Source organism: Meleagris gallopavo, chromosome 8 (assembly GCF_905368555.1).
Source record: "Meleagris gallopavo chromosome 8, MGAL_WU_HG_1.1, whole genome shotgun sequence".
Lineage (NCBI taxonomy): Eukaryota > Metazoa > Chordata > Aves > Galliformes > Phasianidae > Meleagris > Meleagris gallopavo.
The window spans coordinates 20,804,257-20,829,877 of NC_139411.1; the positions used below are offsets into that span (position 1 = coordinate 20,804,257).

General features: G+C 34.7%; 1 long non-coding RNA gene across 1 annotated transcript; it reads right to left on the reverse strand.

Moving 5' to 3' along the window:
* Positions 1–419: 419 nt before the first annotated feature.
* On the reverse strand, positions 420–19,046 carry LOC104911981 (uncharacterized). Its single transcript, XR_014884835.1, has 6 exons — positions 18,439–19,046; positions 14,677–14,850; positions 13,994–14,092; positions 11,609–11,702; positions 5,179–5,243; positions 420–2,681 (listed from the first exon to the last, which is right to left on the reverse strand). It is a non-coding gene; the product is annotated as an uncharacterized LOC104911981 (long non-coding RNA).
* Positions 19,047–25,621: the final 6,575 nt, after the last annotated feature.

Consider the following 25,621-nt stretch of genomic DNA (forward strand, 5'->3'; position numbering starts at 1 on the left):
ATTTAAAATGCAAATATGTGCATATGTGATTTTTAGGGTCTATGTTTAGAAAAATGCCTCTTTAAGTGTTTAAATTCCTCATTATTTTTTCAAAAGATTCCTGAGGATTCTTTCACTCAGATCACCTTTCAATTTCTAATTTATTAAGATCTCAATAAAATATCATATCGCAAACTTCTTTATCTGGAATTCATTAACATATCTGAAGATAGTTTATCAGTCACAAGTCATATATTGCTTTTCATACACTGATTTCTCATTCCTCTGCTTTCATTCTCCTTTCTATAAACTAAAGAAAACTCATTTCAAATTTCTATAAATACAGGACATGTAAAGTTTAAATAGTTGAAGTCATCTAAATATTTTAATTAGTTAACTTCACATATGCTTTTTTTTTTAAAAAAACCTTTTTTCCTTGATGCTTGAATACTAAACTACTGAAGTATAGAAAGGGTTAAATGTAAGACAGCAATACTAGAAAAATCTTGTCCTAAAAGCTTAACGCAGTTAGTAACCTTTTAGCTCTAACAGTATTAACAATGTTGACATGGAAAGACTTCTGTTTTCTGTTGTACAATCAATGAATATACAGATGATATAGTTGTACAATCAGTGAATATACAGATGATATAGTATATCCAGGAGTTTGGCTGATGCAATTATTATACTAGAGTAGGAAAAAAGGACACTCACCCTATCCTGGGCTCACATGGCAGACTCCAGTGGAGTGAATCTTCAGAAGAAATCCATCCCCGCTCTTAAATAGGTCTAGGAGAGGTGGAGCCAGGCTCCAGCCCTTCCTGCAGCACAGGTGAATTGCCTTCACCTGTGCTCCCGTAGCTGACTCATTGCTCACCTCTGGTGATTAATCAGAGGTTCAGGCCGTGATTTAGCAGCCTCGTACATCTGTGAAGTCTCAGGCAAGTCGCTTAAGCCTTCACAAATCCCTGGGGTTTGATCAGAAAAATGGAATAGTGCCCTTGGTAAACACCCTCATTCCAGCATACGTAAGATATGTGCACTCTGCAACATCTACAAGTTGTCCTCCCTCAGAAAATGCAGTGTTCCTTTTTCAAGGAAAGGTGGTGAGAATGAATTTTTCAAGAGTCAGGCATACATAAAAACCAAAAGCAAATAGATAAGTAACAATGCATGGCTAATAGATATAATTGATGTGGCACTAAAAATGCTATTGGTAGCTGTCTGTCTGTCTGCATTAGAAGACAGGTTCTCATCTGCACTCATATTAAGTGTATGCAGCACATACACTTTTTCTGAACTTTCTCTGATGACCAGAGTGACACAAAAGAGCTCCTATGTAAATGAAGTTAAGTCTTAATACATCTACTGTCTGCAGGAACAAAAATACATTCTACATTCAGTTACAGTAAGCAGACTGTCAGGAGAGAGATGACAGAACCATATGAAGCAGCAGCAACTAGAAAGTCACTAAGACTATGTCAGTTAAACATAATATCATTGAAACTAAAAAATAAAAATGATATTTAAAAAAACCCACCTCTTGTGCACAGTATTTTTAGCAGATCCATTCAAAAATAGTACCATTGTAACACTTTGTAACACAAATGGGAGGCTGGTTCCGGAAATGAAACGCATCACTAAGGATAATAAAAGTCTTATGGCTCTTTAGTGGCACTTCTGCTGGAAAGAACACTTTATGGAACAGAGATGTCAGATAGGAGCATAAGAGTTTGTAGATAATCTCTCAACATTTCTCAAGACTGCAACTATAGAAGACAACTATAGAGAATGAGGAAGATGAAATTCATCTTACCAAACTTCAGATGCTTACATTGTAGCTACCTGCATGTTAGTTAATAAGCTTATTTAGACTTATTCAGTAAGAAGTAATATGCATCTTATCTGTTCTAGACATCTATTTAAGATAGCATAAGATATGCCCTAGAAGTATCTAGTTCCATTTACTAAATCTTCAAAAGTGTTAACACATGGAAATATTTATACTGGAAATTTTTGCTTTAGAATAGATCAATCCTACTCACGTTGCTGTCACCAGCTGCAACTAAAAAGAACAACAGTTTATTTATAAATATAGGTGAAAATCACAGTACTCATTTTCACTTTGGCAATGAAGAAAGCTGTTGTGGCCATAAATAACTACAGGAATTCAAGCAGAGGTCCCTCTTTAGTGTATACACCTCCTATATTTTGTATGCCATTGTGCCGTTACACATCCTTATTTTTGAAGCTATACCTGATTTATTCAGGGATGTTCTGCAAAGTATTCAAAGGGGCGGAGGGGGAGGAGGGGGGGGAGGAGAAGAAGAAGAAATCTATTAATTGCTGCTAATGAACTTAAAAGAAGGCCACAATCAGCACAACTTGTCTTAATGACGTCCCGAAACAGGAAATGTCAGTGAATCTTGGTACTCTAGGAAAAAGAGAGTCTCTTTGTCCTTTAACTTCCCTTTATCTCCTTTCTACATTCTTTGAGATAAAGCTAAAAAGAAGACAGTAGTAATTTACTAATGTTTTTACCTTAAAAAAAAAAATCACTATTATTCTTTTTCAAATGGATTTATCACAGTTGATTTCACTCTATAAATTTTTTTTCCTATGGAAGTAGTACTTACCTTTAGCAACTTTCTTTAAACTCTCTCTAGACTGCTTCAAGTCTCAGCATTATCTTTCATATGCAGCTGTCAGAAAAGGCACAGTCATAAGGCTGAGTGGAAAACTCATTGTTCTCTACAGCTACCTGAAAGATTGCAATGAGTGTGCTGGGCTCTTTTCAGGTGACAAGTGATAGGACCTTTTCAGAAAAACTTTTTGTCCCCAGGATGACATCAAATAGACTCTTTAGCCAATTGCTCTATGCTTGCTGAAACAGTCTTTGACAACTCCTTACTAAGCTGTTCCAAATGTGTAAAAATAATGGTATCAGCAATAGCAGTCTCTGTTTTAATTTTAATTCTTTTGTAAAGTCCTAGTGTCAAGTTTGCCATGCTTAAATCGAGTCTCTCACCACAAATAATAAGCCTAGAAACCTGCCAACTCTCAAAATCTATTTTTCATTTAATAAATCTCGTTCAAGAGATCGCACTATATGGCTATGTATTGCTGTCCAAAATCGAATTTCTGATCAAGGCAATAAACAGTTATATGACAATTTCTTTCCAACATTAAGGATGTAGTCTAACAAGTTTGTATGCTTTCTTCCTAGTTATTGTACAGAATTTAAGAGCCTTCTCAAATAAATAAAAAAGATACAGAAGTAATGGAACATTCTTATGAATTTCTATTCTTTGATCTCACTACCAAGCTTGACTCATCACAAGAACCTTGCCCTTATTTCAAAGAATTAGGTACATTCTGCCTCTTTTTATTTTAGGGAGACATTATTTTGAACAAATCTTCTGTTTCTAAATGTCAATCCACAGATTTCTTATGAATGTAAGTATATTTCAGATTTGCTTGAAAGGAATTATCATGTCAGATTTTATTATGGATACAATGACCAGCTGAAAAGAAACTAAAAGATACAGTATTACTAAGTAAACATGGTTTCATCAAGGAGCTTAAAAATAGTAATAATAACTACTGACTACAAAATTATATTTCCCTATACAGATATATAGATATTAATTCTCAAACTACATACACAATAGAAGGGACGGATACCATCCAGAGGGACCTGGACACACTCAAAAAGTGGGCCCATGAGAGTCTAATGAGATTTAACCAGGCCAAGGGCAAAGTGTTGCACTTTGGTTAGGGCAATCCCAGATATGAGTACAGACCGGGAGTAGAACTTGAGAGTAGCCCTGAGGAGAAGGACTTGGGGGTCCTGATGGATGACAAGCCAAGTTGGATGGGATCCTGGGGAATCTGATCTAGTGGGTGGCAGTCCTGCCCCTGGCAGGGGAGCTGGAACTAGCTTGTCTTCATGGTTCTCTCCAACTTAAGCCATTCTATGATACTATTATATGATTTGTCCTCATTCTTCCTTCTACTGTCTCAATGTCTTATACAAATTCACTGGAGGTTTCCATGTTTCTTTTACTAATTCTTTTTCCCCCCAGTGTAAATGTGCTTGGGAAGATTAACCACTCTGAATGTGCTTTGTAAAATATACCTACAGGATTTTTGTCCAAAGCCTATCTTGGCAGCAGCTTCTATTCTGCTTACACGTCAACTAATATCTTCATTCAAATACTCAAATGACATCAAGCTGACATGTTCTGCCAAGAATTCCTCCAAGTTTCATTGCCGTGTTTTTATTTAAAAGCTGTGATTGACTCTTGAAAAGATGCTTTTATCTGTTGTGAAGCCGGTAGTAAGCAGATCCATGCTAATTCCTAGAAAAGCTTGGTAAGGCCTTAAGGAAGCTACTCATCTAGAAGAAATAGTCTGCCCTTCAGAGTCTGATAATCACCCAAATGCCCACAGGGACTTTTCTAACAAGACCTTGTCTTATCTGAACTTTGGAGTTTCGGAGATGGGCTTGATGAGGAATGACAACTCTTAGTCATGGCAAACTCTGGAAATAATAAACTTCTTTCAGAATAAAAACAGAAAACCTGCTGCATTTAATCTGCATTTGTAAGGTACTAGGTACCATATTTTTAAAAGTATTTGTTCTCTAAATATCTACAATTATTTTGCTCATATTGCTTGTTCACACCGAAAATAGTTTTAAAACAATATAAGCAGCAGGCATTATCAGTAGACATCAGAATTAATTTAATCAAATTTACGATATTAGCAACTTATTAATCACCAGAGGTAACAGAAAATTTTGATTCTGTTTTTCCTGAAAGTCATAGCAAAATGAGTGAGCTTTAAAAAGAATAGACTTGAGATGTTTTCCTTCCAATTTCCAAAAGATTTTGCTTCCTCATCTTCTTTAGATCAAGAAATATTAAGATAATATGGTCTCAGAGCCAAACAGGATGTAAGAATACTTTCTTTTTCAAAGTATGGGGAAGGTCATTTACTGGCTGACAAGAGAAAGATGTAAGTTAGAGAAGCTGAGACAATGGGGGGAAGCAATGATTGTTGTAGAAACTGTATTGGATGATAACTGCTTTGTAAATATAAATACTTTGTTTATTTCACTGAATAAGAATCTGCTAATGTATTATCATCTAGCTACCCAAGTTTTTTGGGGGGGGAATTTTTGAGGGTCAGACTTACCTGAGATTAATTCACACAGTTCTATTGCATTAACTTTAACCAGATGAAGTTTCATGAGCTGTGGCCTAGTATCAACAGAAAACATGCTAAACATAAATACAGTGGACAAAGTGACAATAACAAATGACATTTTCCTCTACGTTATAGAGTGCTATTGCAAATTGAGGTAAAATTGTTCAGAAAGAAGAAATGAGGAAGGATAACAAATATTTCAATCTATTACTGATCTTACATGGAATACAATATTGCCAATTAAAAGCAGATGTTAAAAAAAAACTAAGTAAAATACTTATTTTCACTGAATAAAACAAACTTATATTAAATCTTACATTAAAAGTTACATTAAATCAATACATAAAACAGGGTCTTTCTAGTGCAATTACTGACAAGAACACAATTTGTGTGTTTGAGGAACTACAGGAAGCTACTGCTGATTAGTAATCAAGGGTTGTTATCTCAGAAAGAGAATTATTCTGACAAAAATTTTTGTGGTTCCACTGAACTGTCATCATTTAAAAGAAAAGATTACTTAATGTGCTGATTTTAAATATCCAGAGAAAGACGTCAATGTCCTAAATGGTGACTACTTGTTGATACCATCTGATGAGGCACACACATTTTAATAGTTGTAAAGACAGACAAAAATGGGTTATATATTTTCCATGTCATGGGAAGGAAAGCAGGCAAAATCACTTTATTTTGCCACAAAGGGCTGAATTCCCCAACCCTTTTTATTTCATCAAAATAATTTACACCTGCTCAAAGGATAAGCCATTTGTTGCCAAACTGGTCTGATTTCATTTAACACCTATCTCACTTTGCACATGTTCAACTGAATACACAAGGTGCAAACCGGTAGAGAATTAGAATTTCCAGAATATTAAATCTCATGATTAAAGTTTCATAATACAGTTGTCACAGAATGAAATTTCATCTGAGGATATTCCTAAACATACAGCTAAGTATTTGGAAAGATATCTTTAAATTTATTGATAGTGAGAAATTGCCAGATAGTGAGAAATTGAAAACAAAAAAATTAGAGTTACAGAAACAAAGAGTCATAGAATGGTTTGGGTTGAAAAGGACCTTTAAGATCGTCTATAGCAGAAGTGTCCCCTGCTATAGGCAGGGACACCTCCCTGTAGTCCAGGTTGCTCACAGCCCCATGCAGCCTGGCCTTGAATGCTTCCAAGGAGGAGGCAGTCAAAACCTCACAGGGCAACCTGTTCCAGTGACTCACACTAAAGAATTTCTTACTAATATCTAATGTAAACCTATCCTCTTTCAGTTTAAAACCATTACCTCTTTTTCTGTCGCTATATGCCCTTATAAAAAGTCCCTCTCTAGCTTTCCTGTAGGCCCCCTTCATGTACTGGAAGGCCACTCTAATGTTCCCCCAGAGCCTTCTCTTCTTCTGAAGAGCCTGTCCTCATGGGAGAGCTTCTCCAGCCCTCTGATCACCTCTGCTCTTCTCTGGCTCTTCTCTGGACCTGCCCCAACAGCTCCAGCAGCACTCCAGGTGGGGTCTCACAAGAGCAGAAACATCTTTCTTTGTCTTTCACATTAAGTTCAAGAGTCAGTGTTTATAATAAATGAATACTTGCATCAGTATACAAACAGCTTCTAGCATAAAAAAAAAGCAAAAGGTGCTACAAAATATACTTCAATTTCTGGACTGAATGCACTGAAAATATATGCACTGTCCATCTCACGAAAATGCAAATTCATTCTGAGAGTAGATCATTGACTGCTCGTGCAGTTTTGATGCTGAAAACACTGCATTGCTACATCATAATCTTTTCTACACTTCTGTGATATCAACATACATCTTCACTTATAATTTCTGTGTAAAAGGTAAACCACACTGGATTCATCTTCACAATTACAGTTCGTATTATCAGGCCCAGAAAAGTGGAGAATTCAGTGGTTGAAAAGAGAGTGCAGAACTCTTCATAAATTCTGCCTTGGGAAAGTGAAAAATAGCACAACATTCTACTCAGATTAGGGTAGATATTTGAAAGAGATCACTCATGTTTGTGGGTGAACATTGAAATTTAAAATGATTGCGATAAAGAGGAAGAGAACCAAAGACTTTGTACTGCTAGATGCATGGCAAGTTTATCATATTTAAATATAAGGACAAATTATAGTGTGTAAATACACACAAAATAATCTCCTTCTCAAAATAAATTGCAATGTAAATGCAAATCAGAGTTACAGTGCACGCTCTGGGACTCTGACACTCTGCTTCTTATGTAAGAAAAAATTTGCTCATGTGTTTAGTAACAACCACAGATAAACTCCTCCTTCTTGTCTGCCTTTTGCTCTCACTAATCTCATGCTGTTTCAGCTTGTAAGGACAATGCCCAAGCTATCCTAACTTTTTTCTACTTTTTCCATTGTTTTAACTAATGGTAGCAAAACCAATAGCAAAATCTCCCCCCCCCCATCTCCTTTTTTTTTTTTTTTTTTTTTTTTTTTAACTTTTAGAAAGCAAACCTGGGAGTCTGCTGATCTGGCAGATCTTTCTGATCTTAGCTTTAATTTTAGCATTGAAAAGCTAATCAAGTTGCATTTTGAAACCCTGTGAAATGTTACTTCCTGCTGCTAGGTTCAGTGCTGGTAATTACATACTGACTGTTATAGAGGAGGGGAGGAATATCTGTGTAGAGCATTCTTATCTAAACTTGGCAGAATATCTGTTATTAAAAGTCCACTCAAGTTTTTCTTTGCTCCACTTTCATTTTGTTAAGGTCATTATACTTATGTGAAAACAGGTTCAATTGCAGAGTTCTCTTTTCTGAGAACTTCAGTTTGGATCTGGGAATGTACATAGAGTAGATATCTGACAATAGAAGTTTTCTTTTTTTTTTAATTAATTTCATTTTTCTGGAGACGCTTCAGTGAACAAATAATTCTGCACACTACAACATGGATGAAAATGCATTTGAACCATATTTGAATCACAAATATTGCAATATATGAAGGGGAGAGCTATTCAGATGGTTCAATTTGTCTATGTGAATAACCTTAAGTATTACTGTAAGGAAGTGTATGTTTTTAACTTTCATGTCTATAGTGATTTTTATATGTGAACAGAATACACAGATATATTACGGAATTCTTGGGATGAGAACTACTGAGCTGATGAGTGAAATTATAAACAGTATTTGCATCTATTTTCAAAAACCCAAAAAACTCACATCATTAAGTCTTTCAGCTCTCTGCACACTGGTTATTGTATCACACAAAACCGTCAGAGGAAAGCAGAGTTTGTTTTTTCTGGATTTACTAGATATTGAATCTGAATCACATCCTGCTTGGCTTCTGTAATATAGCTGCTTCCTTATCTAGTCTTAGTGCAGCCATTAGAGGTATATATATATACATATACACACACACACACACACACACACATATATATATAAAATTCAGGGTATTGTCTGCTATTCAGCATATTGCCATAGCAGGACAATGTATTTTCCTCTCACTTTGTTTCATTCTGCTTCCCAAGACTAATGACTGAAAATAGGGGAGACAAAAGGACCATGGTCATATAGCTATATCTGGCTGGTTAATATAGAGCTACAGATTAATTCATGTTCAAAAAGACCTTAGGTAGTCCTTAGTCCACCATGTTGTTCTAAACAAAATGAGCTGTGAAATTATCAGACCAGGTCACTAAGGACTTTATCAAGTTGGTCCTGACCTGGGAATGGGCTCTAGACTGCTTCTGACCATGCTAGTGGCCTTCCCCTGAAATTGCTCCAGTTTATCAACTGTCTTTGATGAAGTGGGAGTCAAACACTGGACAAACATCATAGATATGGTCTACCAAACTGACAGAGATAAACACTTTCTATGCTCCTGCATCTACAAGCAACCAGTGGTTTGTATAACCCAAGGGAACTCTGTTAGGATATTGTGGAGAAATTATTTCTCCTTTTCCAGTGCTATGCACAACTTATTTGTTATGGATCACCTTCCTTTTCTGTTGGCTTCATGGCAAATTGGAAGTGAAGATACTCTTTAAGTGGTGACTAAGCACAGTTATCAATTAAAAAAAAAAAAAATGCACAGTATACTAGATTATCTTATCTAGACTTGCTGTTAAATCAGATGACTTAAATTATCATCTTAGTTTCATAATTGCTGTATTTGTTCCCTCTATATGATAAAAAATGTTACATAATTTTCTTACTTTAAGCTTTTTTAATCCAACAAGTGGTATTTTAGATGTTTCAATTTTCATTTTACCTAGTAAGATCTTGGAACATCATCTACCATCTGGTTACAGCATTTTATATTCAGCAGCGCATCTCTTGTCTTCTAGGCTGTGAGACTTCCTACATCAGAGATAATCATTTAGGATGCTGACTAACTACCTGGTTGTTTACTCTCTCTTCACCGTTTCAAAATACCAATTAGGTACAACAATATGAAAATTCTCAAAGCTCTAGAAAGAATTGCAAGGAGCTTTTTGTAGTATCTATGTATAATTGTAATTTATATCTGATCTGCATTTTGGCATAGCACAATGTAGTGCTTACTTGTCTATTTCTTGATTCAATATTAAGAGATTAATTTCAAAACGAAACCTTGAGATCCTCTGGATGTGTTTCACTTGGCTATTACTGCCATCTACTGACATAATTTGCAATCTTCAAAACTCTCCATTTAGAAACCACATCAAGTGTAATCAGGCCTAGGCCTGATTTACTTGCTGATGTAATGCCTCATGCCCCAGTATGCAATCGTGTATACATTCAGTTTTTAATGGTAATTTCTCTCTCTTGCCTATAAGCATGCACTTGAAAACCCACTTAGCAAATAAGAAAATTGTACAAAGCTGTAGTAGCTCAGCACATTCTATTCTGGGAAGTTTCCTTCTAACAGGCTCTGCATTATGTATAGCTGTGGTAATTATTACTAAATGATTCAAAATGATTTCTAATGAATAAGAATGAGGGAAATAATTATAGTAAAGGAAGCTGGTAGTGTCCATTCTTCAGTAAAGAGAAAGAGTCAAATTTTGGTTTAAAAAGTAATCACTTTCTAAATCTAATTTCCACCTAATATGAGACCATGATGAGGAAAAGCTCGTGAAGTGAAAACTGCCTCCTGAAGGCTGAAGTTCACATGAGGATATTGCACAAAATTTTAATCACGAACATAATTGTCTGTTAGAAACATATGATAATATATTTGTCTGTAATGCATATATATATAAAGAAAGTTGAATTTTTCCCAGGAATTTGCTTGATCTCAAATGAACTGTTTAATTCAGATGAAGATGGGTTACTACAGTCATATGGATTTATTTCCTAAGTAACATACTGCAGCAATTTTTTGTAGTTACATGCATTCAAAGCATGTAAATAAGTTGTCAAGCATAACCTAAATGTCAGACAATATGACTAAGAGCTCTCCCATCTAAAGTACCATGTTATCAAGATTCAGTTATGAAATACTTCCTTCAGCCTTCTGAAAAACACTCAAAAAAAAAAAAAAAGAAAACATCACATGACTGCTTCCCTGCATAGTGCTCCTGAGTTTAAATCAAATTTACACACTAGACAGCTAAGAAACAAAAATCCAATAAAGCAAAACCAGTGTATTTAAATTTGGTGTCAATAGTTAATTAAACTTCTTATGCCTTCATACAACTAACTATGGGACAGTTCAGAATTTCACAGTAGCTTATCACAGGTTCCTGTACCATAAGGGAGGCTCTGAGGGGTCAGTCAGAGAGTTCCATTCATTTTTAATTCACCAGCTGATCTCCAAGTCCTGCTACAGGTGTCTAAATCATGCTATTACATTTGTTTTTGTCTCTCTCATTGGTATCTCCCCTAACGCTGCCACAGAAAAAAACTTTCTAAAATGCAACACCAAAATAAATAAATAAATAAATAAAAATTAAAAAAAAAATCAACAATGCAGTTAAGCAAATGAACCTCTAATCCTCTAATATTAGTTTTGCAAATTGGAAAAAAGTAAATGTAAGTTGGACATCGTATTCTGTACAATGGATTTCCACACTATATGAAATCCCTTCGATTAATAAATACACAGTTCCTATCATATTATACTCAGACTTTCAAAATATATATATCCAAACATCCAAGGAAATGAAAAAAAAATGCTGTTTCTAAAGTCAAAAAGGACTTAGTGATGTCAATTACATCCACAGATTATGATGTTGAGCACATTTTTATTGTCAAAATCTGTAACATGCAAGAGTTGTAAAAGGGATCAAACGTGCTCCCTGACCAATGTGTATTCCAGAACTTTTTCTTTCTTTTCAAGGAACAAAGAAACACTGACTGTTTAAGAATATATAATGAAAACAACTGTTGTACTGCTCTGCAAAATAATAGAGTGGAATGAAACAAGACTATCATGAGTAGTTCTAGTAGTTGGTCTTTACCAAAAGGGGGGGATCTTGTTCCTCCTGCTTCTGATTGCATACACAGTTATTTCTTTCACACTTGCTTTGTTCTGGATTTCCCACGCATCATACCCTGCATTGAGACAACCCAAATTACTGAACTGGAAGAAAACAAACCTGACAAATAAAAGAGTGAATAGGTTCCCTATGGTTTAAAACTTTAATCAATTTATTGCACAATAAATTAATTGATAGAACTAGTAAGTTTGAGAGAAAAGGTGGGATTGTACAGCTAGCTAACAGAAGATGAAGTATTTACCTATTCTCACAGCAGCAAACTATTAGATTAATTCAGCTATGTGGTATAATTTATCCTCATACTGTGGCTCCAAGTCACATTTATTGCTGATATCTAGCTCTACCGTCAGACCACTTTATACAACCTTGCCCCCTCCTGTGCCTCAATTCTGGTGCTAGTACTATCCTGATTTAAGGACACTGATTTTCTCAATGGCACTTTGCTGAGTCAGTGTGGTTTAAAAAATTAAAAAATGAAATAAATAATAATTTAAAAAAGCATGTCAAAAGATCCACTTTGGAACTGGCATAGTAAAAGGGCAGGAATGTTTAACATAGGCACTTGGAGAAGGCAGGATGATCTGCAGAAATCATTACTAGTTTAGTCTACCACTAAACTGCAGTCACTGAAATTTACGATGTGCTTCCCCCTCCACCTCCTGTCTTCTCCCTTAAAAAAAAAAAAAAAAAAAAAAAAAAGCAACAAAAATATCACTATTCTGTTTTCTCAGACCTTATTTCCTTTCCCCTTTTTCAGTGTTTTGAAGATCAGTGTTTTATTGAATTAAGTTGTTCATGATAACAGAACAAGGCCACTGACAGACAAAACTGGGGCACTGTTTATTAGAAGGATCACCAGAAGCTAAGTGGGGAGTATGAGCTCACCCTGCTCCTAATCTTTACTGCAGCTGGGAAATTATCCGAAGCTTGCAGTTTGAATTTCTCAATAGCAGACTTCAGCAGCATGTCAAATTATTCCATTTTAATGAAGAAATTCAAGTAAAAAAGATTATCGTATTGTGGTTTATTGAAAAAAATGTGTCAAGTTTCAAAAATAGTATAATCTTATTAAATGAATTCATTACTTGCTCTAATGAAGGCAAATCTTTCTCTTATTATAACTAAGTTTATGGAAAGAATGTATGCCAAAATAACAAAGGAACCACCTATGAAATTATAGACCCCTGCAATATCATACCCACTCTAATCACGGTGTTTATAACTTTCAACTAAAATTATTAAAAAAAAAAAAAAAATCACCTCCCTAATTCTAGCTCTTAGTTGGCTTTTTATCTTCCTGTACTACAAGAAGTAACAAGAAATGTTATATGGAAATATTCATTTCTTTTCAGTATAAACTTGAATGTGCACATAAAGTTGTACATAGCAGTTCTAAAAGTGAAAGGATTTTATGTTGCCACTTTTATTCCTGTTTGGGAGGAAGTGTGCTCAGAAATAAAAGACAGAGCAAGTAACTTTTGCTTTTTTTTTTTTCATTTTGTTTAATGTTATATTCACAAAAAGTTTTGAGCTGACAGTATTAGAGATGCAGTTTGACTCTTCAGCAACAGAGTAATTTAAGAAATTATCAATTAGGTATTGAATTAGGCCACAGAAAATATCAACTCTGCAGAGTCCTGCTCTGCAGGTGAAAAAACAGTTCACACTCCTTCAAACGTTAAATTCTTAGTGGTCTGTTAATCAGTGCATTGGCCAGTCTGAATTAAGCTAACTTAGGTGTGATCTCTGTGATCACATTTATAACCAGGGAAATCAATCTCAAGTTGCACCTCTTTTCTCCTGTACATATAGCTCAGTGTTATAGATTCCATCATGTAGAATGGATCATCTTATCACCACTCTCACACAGATCAACTTTGAATTGGAACAGAGGTCTGTGGTCAATCCTTCTGCTCAAAGAAGTTTCGAGATCAAATCTAATTGCTCATGGCTGTATCCAGTCAGACCTTGAAAACCTCCAAATGTCTGAGACTGCACTGGCACTGAGCACCGTGCTTGAATAGTAAAGCAAATCTGTTCTGAAACTGGACTGTGAAACCATTTTCTTTATATGATCACATACAGTAAAAATAATAAAGAATTGTGCTGAACTTGGATATAGAAAAGATCCTGGAGTGTGATTTCTAACAAAAAGGGAACTGAAATGAATTGGACAATTGAGATGCTGATCCAGCAGAGTGGCCTTTCCATATCTTACAGGGGCCATGATGCACTCAACAAAAGAAAGTACTCTCTTGTAAATATTCTTTAAATACTGATTGCTTCTTTGTCTTTGTTTCTCAGAGCCAGATCACCAAAAAGTTTTTTTTTTCCTCTTTTTCTTACCTGACATGTTCTTTCTTGCTAAGAGGTGAGCTGAGGATTCTGGACAGCTGCTAGTTCAAATAACATCCAGAAAGCAGCGTTCTCTTAAAATTCACATTGCTGTACATTTAAATAAAATAAAAGTGAAAAGAATAGGTCTCAATTATTTCATTCAGCAAAGTCATTAGGTAGAATATATTTGAAAAAAAAAAGATAAAATGATCGGAGGATCAAAACTGATTTGATCTTGGAATGTTCAACTGTACAGTGAAATGGCTGTATTATATTTAACTACACACAAACACTCTCTCTCAGTATTGGAGAACAGATTAAGGCCAACATAAAAACCAAGACCAAGTTACTCAGAGAGAACGCTCAATCTATAAATAATTTCCCATCCAAATAACTGCTTAAAAAGAGGAAATAATTAGATTATCACCTTATATAATTTTCCATTTCACGCTCCAGGTTAGCAGTTAAAACAGATAATATTCAGAATTATTTTTCTTCTGAGAATTCATTACTTCATTTTTTTAATTAAATACATTGCATTGCTAGAAATAGAAAAAGGGGGGGGGGAAATGTAATATAATTAAAGACTGAAATTATTGTACTTTCAGTGTAAAGCACCGTTTGAGAAGAAAAACAACATTATGTACTTTGATGTTTTGAACAAAGTAGTGGTACTGGTTTGTATTTCTAACCTTGTAGCAATCACTGATTCACTGGAATGTATGGCTTGTTTTTGTTATAATGCAGCTGCAGAGGTGGTGTTTGGGCTTCAGACATGGAGCAACAAAAAATATCTTCTGGGGGAGAAAATCTCTCATCTCAGAGTCCTCTAACTGCTAAGGAAGCAGGCTAAAAGGAGCCAATATCTAGAAGTAGAAACAAAAGAAATACAAAACAGGGTTTTAACAAATACAAAACAGGACTTAACAACGTGATCGATCATGATTTAAAAAAACACTATCAAGAAAAACACTGAAACAATAAGACTCACATTTCTTGATGTTTCAGTCAAAATTAGGTTAGATTTTGAAAGACATTCTATAGTAAAACTGAATTCCTAGGCTGACTAGCAGAAGTAAATGTGTAAAATGTATTGACCTCTAAAGTAACCACCTCAGTAAATCTTCCAGGGGTTCTTGTCATGTTCAGTTCTAAGAATTGATCTTGGACTGTTCAACTGTATAGTGAAATAGCTGTATTATATTTAACTACACACAAACACTCTCTCTCAGTATTGGAGAACAGATTAAGGCCAACATAAAAATCAAGACCAAGTTACTCAGAGAGAACATTCAATCTATCTGCAACATTTTAGCACTTTTGGTGTCTTTTGAGAGGGAATCAAAACAGAATTTTGTTTCAGATTTTATACCAGGGAGAAATGAGGAACAATCCCATGAGATTTCTCTTTTGTAAGCATTAAGAACTTCCAAAGGAGTTCACTGTAATGAAAAGATGTGTGTTTTAACATGACATGCAATGCATCTTTGAATTAAAAATTAGAAAATGACAATGTTAATATTTCCATTGAAAACATTAAATTTTTATGCTTTTTTTCCCCCCAATTGAGCATTCCACCTGTATTTCTTTGAGTCCCACTTGAGAATTTTTCTGCAATAGCTTGGGAGTAAGGGCATTATATAACTGTCAATTGAGATTATTAATATATTCCTTACTAAAATGTTTTCCATCTCAATAGTAATTTCATTAATTAAATGAAATTAAATGAAATTAAATGAAATTAAATGAATTAAATCAAAGCTCTCATTCATATATATTTTGACAAATCCTTCAAATCCTTGTTTTAACTGAAGTGTTTTTACAGTTCTGCATGTGCTAGAAAAGGAAATTGATTTTCTGTGAATGAAATTGTTCAACATAAATTCAGTTAAGAGTTGGGGGAGACTAAGTAAGAGAATTATGGAATAGTAAAAGATCTTTAAACTTTGCACAATGGAACTGACTGAAAAATAGTATGTATCTTCTAACTGGGAAACCATTCTTAACATTCACTCTGCCTTCATTCTTCAGCGAATGTAGTGCTGGACATTATTCTGATGTGTTTGTAACATACACAAATCACCCAACATATTTCAGAACTTGACATAGTTCAGAGTTGAAACAACTTTTAAAGAGTGAATGCTTGCTGTTATCAGTCTCTCTGAAGAAAAAAAAATGCTGGTACAGATGGTACAAAGGCTGCTTAGAGATATTCTCAGCTGCAGATACTGCCAGACAGAGATTACATTTATTCACATACTGGAATATTTTGCTTGTTTTGTTTCCTTTCCTTAGAAGCTAACAACTCTGCTACGAAGGGGAAGAAGTCTGTCATAATTCAACTAAGGATAGAAGAGACTCGTGCAATCTTCTCCATATAAATCTTTTGGGAAAATGAAATACCCAAGTATTGATTACTGGAATCCCTCACAGTAAAAGAAAAAATTCTGTCTTTGTTACTATTGCAGTTTCGGGAGATGGGTTTAGGAACATGAACGAAAAGGAAAATATATCTGAACAAATCCATGTGGATGCCTGTGGCAAAATTCTGGCCTAGTAATCGCTAACAGAATATTTTCATTTTCCTTTTTACTTCCGCAGAACCATAACATTTTCCTGATAACCATCCATTTGTCAGTCCTTAGCATATAGCTACAATATTTCACATACTCTGCGCAAAATATTTACGTGTGTGTGAAGATAGTTTTCTGTCTTAATAAAATGGCAGATTGTCATATTACTCTTGCATTAAAAAAGCTGTGGAAGAATTTAAATGGAACTTTATTTTTCTTTTTCTTCAACAAACCAAAATTAAATACTGCAAGTTTAAATAAGAAAACCTTAGACCTTGTGCCATTAAAGAGATACAAGGAAACTAAACAAAAAGCAAGTAAGCAAGCAGTTTCTCTATGTTGCCTCTGCAAGCCCATAAACACTTAATATTTTAATATCTTTAATTTAGACCAAATGGCTGGATTTTATGAATAGTGTTGTTCTAAAATAGAATAAGACATGTTTGAACTTCTTTAGGGACTGAAGGAACTGAGGCTGTTCAGTCTGGGGAAAAGGAGGCTGAAGGGAGACCTTATTGCTCTCTTCCAATATCTGAAAGGTGCTTACAGCGAGAGCGAGGTTGGTCTCTTCTCACTGGTGACAGGATGAGGGAAAATGGCCTCAAGTTGCACCAGGGTAAGTTTAGGTTGGATATCAGGAAAAATTTATTTACAGAAAGGGTTGTTAAGCTCTGGAATAGGCTCCCCAGGGAGGTGGTTGAGTCACCATCCCTGGATGTGTTTAAAAACCGTTTGGATGTGGTGCTCAGGGATTTAGCAGAGGGTGGTTAAGGGTAAGATAGTTAGGTCGTAGTTGGACTAGATTTTATAAGGTCCTTTCCAACCTGAGCAATTCTATGATTCCGTGATTCTTTTCCACACAAAATATGCACTAAAATCCTGAACACAAAGTTTAAAAGGCTCTGAAGCAGTACAATACAGTATTCACAGCATAAACTTTATCTCACAAAACATGGCTCTGAGCCATTCTACTGAACATCTGTTACAGGGCCAAAGTAGCTCCTGCAGAGATGAACAGGAGCCTTCCCGTATAAGTGATCTCCTGAGTTAAGATTCTCAGAATTTATCAGGAGTGTTTGTGCCTCATGTATTCATGTGCCAGAATTCATACTCCTCAAAGTCAGACCTCATTAAAGAAAATTGTGCATTAATTCTTTCAAAAATGTGACTTCTTAGCAGCAGCTGCAATTGAGACATTTGAAATTACTATTAACTTTTTACCAACATGGCTTCGGTTGTTTATTAATAGATTTGTTTTGGGGACAAAATATGTTTACCCTTAATTTTAATTAGGTTACAGATTACAGCCTCATAGGGATTCTGTTCCTAGCTACATTTCTGGTAGGATTGTTGTCAGTAACATGCTGAAAGAGTCTAAATCCAGTATAAACACACTCAATTTGTAAAGGCAGAAGATTTAATGATGTTTTTTGTAACATATCCAATTTTTTTTTTATTTCACTTGCTACTAAATTCATCTTTTTCTTAAGTTGTTAGTAATGATCCTGGAATTTTGCTCTGTACATCAAATTTTTGAGGAAATGTTTCCCCATGAATATTACATTGAAATACAAAAGAAAGCACATATAAGCTATGCTTTTATTTTTTAAATTGGGTGAAGCATACAAAATGTCATCATGTAACATGTTTGACACATAATTCAAGACAATTATCCCAATAAGTATGTTCAACAGATTTGTAAAACTGGTCAAATGAAATTGATAACCAGTTTAAGTGATTACAAAGAATAAGTAAGAACTGTGTGCAGATAAGCAATGCATACTTATTAACTATCAGAGAGAAATTAGCTAATTTGATCCCGGAAAAACCTGCAAAGCATTATATAGGCAATGAAATTCTCTATGGAAATCACTCTCTTACCTCACATTAACTGTCCTTAACAGGAAAGTTTTGCTGGACTTCATTACCCAGGAAAATACATACACTGTGTTACAAAATGCCAAAACTATTGTTGGGCAATAGAAGCTTAGCTTTGTCCTCCAAGTTCAATTAACATTTAACTATTTTATTTCTTTATTCGCTTTTTTTGTGTTCCAGCTTGGGGAGAATTTTCTTCAGCCTGCAAGTCTGAAACATTATTACTGAGATTTAACTCTCTTATTTATTGATAATCCCTCAGATAGTATAGTTATGCATCTCATCCTGTTCTTGACTGCACTCAAAAAAAGCACTTAAATTAAAAAAAAAAAAAGAAAGAAAGAAAAGAAGAAGAAAAGCATTACTAGAAGAGTAGAAGAGTTTCTGATTAGATAAAGCAGTCCCACTGAGATATGTTCAACATTTACACCATATCAAGGCATTTTAATAAAAGTTCATTTTAAAATATTTCAGATAATGGAACTTGATATTTTTCTATCCATGCAAGAAAAAATGTTATCACACTTTAGAGAATGCAAACACCTCCTCAGTGTGCAATTTTGACTGCATGTGTTACAGACAGGAGTTTTCATTATCAACACTAATTTTCTCTGATCAGAAACATTCACCTGTCAATGCTCTAATTTTGTATGTTTGGAGACATAATTTCAGACTTCAGTTCTGACTACAAAGCTTTAGAACAAAACAAATATGCAGACCTCTACATTCAGCTTCACAGTGATACTGCTGACTGCAAAACAGCACAGAGAAATACCTAGAGAAAAGCAATTACCAGTACTACACGAGATATAATATAAAATTACTGCCATGCACAAGAATCTTATCCCTCCTCTAAGAACATAGCCTCCTAACACAAGCTGAGTTGTCAGAACTGTTCCTTAAAAAGGAATAGCTTCCTTTTGTCAGAATGGCCCCACTCTCTTTTTCTGCTAGCTATTGCAGTATCAGAGCTTCCACTGATACAATTTAAGCCACTGACTCAAAAAACAGCCGCACACTTCTGGTTACTTATTTGGCTGGTGTGATCAGTAAGCAGTAGCACAGGCAAGGAGCAAAAATGCACAGAAGTATATGCAGTAAGAGAGGAACTTCATCTTTATTTCACTAAATCAGCAGGAGAAATACAGAAGTGAAAAGCTGCCTGCCAGCTTAGCAATTGGGTGACCAAGGTCTGAAATAAAGTACAGAATCCTTACAGATTCTGTTATTTTCAGTAGCTACAAACTGATCTTGCAGCCAAAGAGCCACAGTTGATGGATGCTGTTTGACGTGTTTGAAAAGTTCTAAACTTTCACTCAAAACCAGAGAGGTTGTGTTGCTCTCACATCGAATGCTTCACTGTTCTTCAATGCTGCCTAAAAACAATCACTGCTACTAAGAAGGACAAGTGCTGCATTTTTCTGGTATAAAAGACAGCTTATAACAAAATATATACTTTCAAAACATTTATTTCTAGACATAGAAGCCTTTGGGGGTTATTATTTTTACAGTTCAAAGTATCATGTGTCGTCTTGTCTCCAGGTAAATTTGCATTTGTACTTATTACCGTAATGGGGAAAACTAATGAAAACTGATGTGATTTTGTCACAAGCTGGCTGCTACTTTATCCTCTAATACAGACATTATTTACACCTTTAACATAAGTTAGCTGATTAACTTCAACCTTATGTTTACTTCAGTAATTTACCTCAAACAAATAAACATTAGGGAAGGAACCTTAGGTAGCCACATCTAGCCACATACAATTATTATGTGCTAGTTTACATGAGATAACAAACATATAATAGGAATATTTTTATCCTAACAAAAGCTATTTAAACAGTCAAGCTTAGATCAAATTTAGCTAGTACTTGTTTAAATTGTTTATTTTGAGAGCACAAATGCAATGCTTTGAGGCTCTTTTTAGTTTTGGTTTTAGCATAACTCGGTTATCCCATAACCTTATTTAAACTAAGACCTTAACATGTAACAAGGGCACCAAAACTATACTGTAAGATGCACTGTTTTTGAAGGGATAGGAATTTAAGAAAAAAAATAAATCAAAAGAAATCTTAAAATCAGCCTAGAAGACTATATTATATTGCAATCATCAAGGACAAGCAAGTAGTCTACAGCAAATATGTTTGTTAGTACATCCTGCTGACCTAAGAATATTAACAAAATTTAACATCCTAAAACATAAGCCCCAGTCATAGTGTGCAAAATACATGGCTAATAGTTTTCCAGCAGGTTGCTACAAGTAGAAAATAAGTTCCCCAGCTGTATCAGATGAGTTAGAATATTGTTCTTACCTCACTCAATTATTTAATCTTTGAAATCAATCTAACATGGAGCCTGAGGCAGAGGCAAGAATTCTAGCCTGACTACAATTCCTGTGCTATATTTATTTCACATGTTCAAATAAGAAACATGAATGAAATCTTGCTTTTAAGAAGAAAGGTGAACAACAGAAAAATTTTTAACAAGCCCTCTGAACAGAATGTGAGAAACTACAGAATGTATTTGCGCTCAGAAATGATAGCAAAAAGAGGTCTGCTGCAGCACTGCTTTAACACCCTCTTAGTAAAATGTTTCTGCTTGCAGTTTGTCCAGAACTCTTGACCTCCTCATAGCCATAACTTTAACACTGTGTCATCCTGCTTTCACAAGAATGCTTTCCGAACAGTTTTCAAGGTTAATTTTGCTGTTTACTCCCTCTGGCAGGGGAAACAGATAATTCTGTCTCCTCACTAATTTCTTTCCCAGCTTATTCGATATCAGTAAGTAAGCAAAGTTTTTGTTTTTTCCGCCAAGGCTGCTGTTAGCAATATATCAGACAGACAAATTTGAAAGTAACACTGATACTTCAAAGGATGTAAAAAACAATTAGGATACTTCTTGTTAGAGAGATTGCTGAGAACATTGTATGCTCTCAGCAACAACAATGTAGAAGAAGCAGTTGTACCTTTCATTTTCTGAGTAATTAATTAAATTTGGAGAGAACTTGCTTGAAATTGATGAAAAATATTTGCCACTTTCACTGTACAGCATATTGAAATATATCACAATGTCAAAACATTAAAATATTAATTAACTGTATAATCCTTAAAGATTTTTGCTGTTTATTTCATGCTGTTGGTGGGTTTTTGTTGTTTTGTTTGTTTTTCCAGATCATATCTACCAAGAGGTTTTCTTTAGAGATTCCACTGAAGTAGTTCTTCTAAGCATAAACCTGTAAAACTTTTGAGCTTGGGGGGTATGGTGCTTTTTAGACAAGGGTAGTTTAGCTACTGACAAATGAACAGATTCAGACTTACATAAAAGACTAAATGTTCAGAAATCCCTTCTATTAATACCCACTTTTCAAGTTTGAACACGGTCACAAACAGTAAAAAGTGAATTTCAGTTCAATGTGTAGTATATTTGCATAGCACAAACTATCCTGCTGTTGTGAATCAACAGTTTCAGCTCACAAGTCCTTACCCACAGCAGGTGAGAATTCTCTCTTTCAGAGATACATTACTTTACATTTAGGGCTAACAGCTTGTTTCAGTGTGCTACCAACATTTCCTAATCACATTTAGGGAAACAGTTTACTGAATAATTCCTCAACTCAGGAGCTTCCCAATTAATAAGTACCAAATTACATTGTAATATTTTTTTAAAAATACAAATTAGTAAAGCAAATCCTTCTGCACAAATGAAATTATTGTTTTTCCTCAAAAAAGAATATATATATATATATATAGCATACTTAGGAAAAGAAAAGAAACAATTAAAATGTTTCAAAAATTGGAAATCTTGTGAAAAAATCCACACACTGAAAGGTCAAAGAAATCCCACATTGTATTAACATGTAGGTATTTTTCCACATGAATTTGAAATGCACTCTTTTATAAAGATTTTCCCAAATACAGCAACCTGTAAACTGCTTGGAACAAAACCTCAGGCAAATGACAGTGAAGATGATTTGCACTTGCTAATGTTTTCCATGAACAAGAGACCTGCAGCTGATGTCACCACTGCTTCATCTTGAGACAGAACTTAGAAAAAAATCATTTTATTATTTTAACTCTTTATATTTTAAGGATGTGATTCTGCAGCCAAGCTAAGCAGCCCTGCTTTAACTGAAATGAGGAGGCTTCATTTCCCTTTCTTTTTCTCTGCACCTTCCTGATCTGGGTGAAATTTATTCTTCATTTTACTGTTACTGAATTAATGTTTCAGTGTAAACTGGCTACTGTAGAACTTGTAGTAGAACTTATAGTAGAACTTGTTTGCAGACAGTTACATTGAAGGCCATCAGCAGAAACACATGACAGTTTCAGAGAGAAAACAAAGAAACAGTGCACTGCTAGGTTCTCTAAACTAAATCTTTAGACAGATTTATAACTGATCCAATTAAGGATTTATTTTTGACAGCATACTCCTCAATGCTGTCACTAACACAAACTGTGAGGTTTAAAATTGAACATGCTAAATTTCCAACGTTGTACCAAATTCAAGTGCATTTAATTAATGCACTAATGAAGTAAAATTAATGCAAACAATGAAGTCATTTGCAAAGACAAATTGAGAAGAATTTTACAAACTGCTCACCTGCTCCTTCATAATGAAATACTAGGCGCTAATGGTTCAGATACTTCCACAATGCTTAGCCTTAAACATGACCATTTTCCCTGAAGGCAACAAGCCTGCAGGGACTCAGAATGAGTCATGTAAAAGTAAGCCCTCATTGCTGAATGAGTTTCAATGATACAATCAGTTCATACGGGAAGATTCACTTCAGATAAGAGAAACTAAGAATCCAAAGCCACTTTGCCAATCTGTACCTGACAGCATATATCTTCTAAAAGGATCTTATTCCCCCAGTCATAATATTAAAAGATGCTCAGTATTTTTTTTCAAGGGAACTGTGGAACCAGTTGCTTATCCTGCTGAGGGCACAAAGGTATAGCTAGCTATTGAGCCGTTCAGAATGCTTTCTCAATCAATTCTCAGGAGAATACTTTCCTTCAAAACAATCTTGCAAACTTTAGCATACGATGGATGAATCCAATATTTGAATAACAGAGCACCACATTTCAGTTCAGAGATACCACTTGTGGGGGAGAGAATGGCCAACATCAACATTTACTGTTCAAAGGACAGTAACAGTTCAAATTTTGACAGCTGTATTGTGTAAAATTGTACCCAAATGTTTTTATTTTACCATTAAGAAAGCTGAGCTGGCAACCTGGTAAAACAGAGTGATCTGCAGTTCAAAAGCAGCTCTATTCTATCTATTTGACATTGTAATTAGATTTGTTCAAGTGCTAAATATAGACTACTTTTACAAGCACATAGCTAAGTACAATTTCACAGTGTTCATTAAAAAAAAAAAAAAAAAAAGTGAGGAAGAGGGGAAAGGGAAGACATCAAAATATCCAAAAGAGTCAGATAATGTTCTCCTCAAAAAGAACAGCGGGGACAATGAGAGGTAGAAAATTTTTCCTTTGCATTAGTAACTATAGAGTGGAACATGAAAATGCTCAGATACAAAACCCTACTCACAAAAGAGAAATATTATTAGGTGTGTTGAATTTCTAATGAATCCATTTGATTAGGATCAGTTTCTGTTTTGATTTGCAGATCGAATTTGATTTCAGTGAATGCTGAGCAGATCTCCAAATATGAGTTTACTACAGTTTAGTTTCATTACTTTTTTTTCCTACAATTTGCAAACAATCAACTTTGCTCATGCTGCTCGGCCCAGGAAAAGAATTTTGAAGGTCAGCTACCATATATTGCATTCTTTTAGCAGTTAGCATGCTTGCCAACTTCATTCTTTCAAATACAAAGAATGCAAACTTTCTTTCCAACATGTTTGATCATCACAATTCATTTTAATAGCATATTTTTAATACTTACCCTCCAACTATCTGAGCACATTTCTTGGGTCTTCATTTTAAAACAATTTAATAAAAAAGTATATCACAATTTATCTAGTGACAGAATTATAATTTGATATTTTCAAACCAGAAATCTCATTCTCTCTTGCTTATATAATCAGATTTTATGCAACATTTTTGCAAGAATCACTTACCACCTGCTTTCATACTTTCAGTATATTTTCCTAAATTGAACAGCAAAGGTCCTGCTCTTAGCAAAGCATCTAAAACTTTAGACACTAAATAGTGAAATAATTTATACTCATTAAGAATTTCGACATGAGCAGAGTATTACCATGCAAAACTTCCAAAGTCTAATATCAGAAATAAAGAACATGCACATCTACAGCACATTTGTGTTTTCCATTGTAACTTTTACCTCAAATTAATTACATGTATTAGTCCAGCCTACTGTATGACAGAATAAATTACAAATTTATAAACTTCACTGGGCCATAATTCAAATTCAGCAGCTTTGTCTGTACAGGCCCTGGCAGCTCCACCAAGGCTGTTTAAGGGCCTATATATTTTTATTTATTTATTGTGTATGAAATATGCAGGGAAATGCAGACCTCCAGCTTCACTGAATAGAATTCATCACTAACTTAATTATTAAAGCCCTGATCACAGAACCTGACTATATTCTGTTGTGCCCGTTAGAGAATAAAGAATTCTTGTCAGAGATCAGGGAGTGGGTGAAAAAAATAAGACAATTAGCATCACAAATTAGTTCTGACTAATTAGTCAGCACAATGAGCAACGCGATCAGCCCCACAGCAACCTGTCAAGTAAGTTACTGTACCATGGCAAAAGGTGAATTATAACAGAAGATTTCTAGAAAGCTAATCAAAAAATTTTAAACGTGTAAGTAAAAACATGACGTAAAGTAGAAAGCCAAAGAATCTCCTTTGAAAAAGTAGCAGTGAACATTGTCATCTTTGATTCATCAGAAGCACAAACTTCTTAGTAGTGAATGAAGGGAGACCGGTTTTTTTTTTTTTGTGCTGATTATGTATGATAGCCCCTCAAAGTAAAAGAGGCTGCTCCTCTTTTGCACAACAGGAAAGAATACAAAACAAAACAAAAAAAAAAATCAAAATAATTTTATTATACTTGATGTTTTGCCCCACTTAGGACAACATATTAATAAACATTTGAATTACATCCAGTGCTAAAGAAGGAATATTGTTCTCTTGGGACTTCACTGAAAAAGTGAAAATAAAAATAAATGAAAGTATTTCTTAACATCAGAAAAA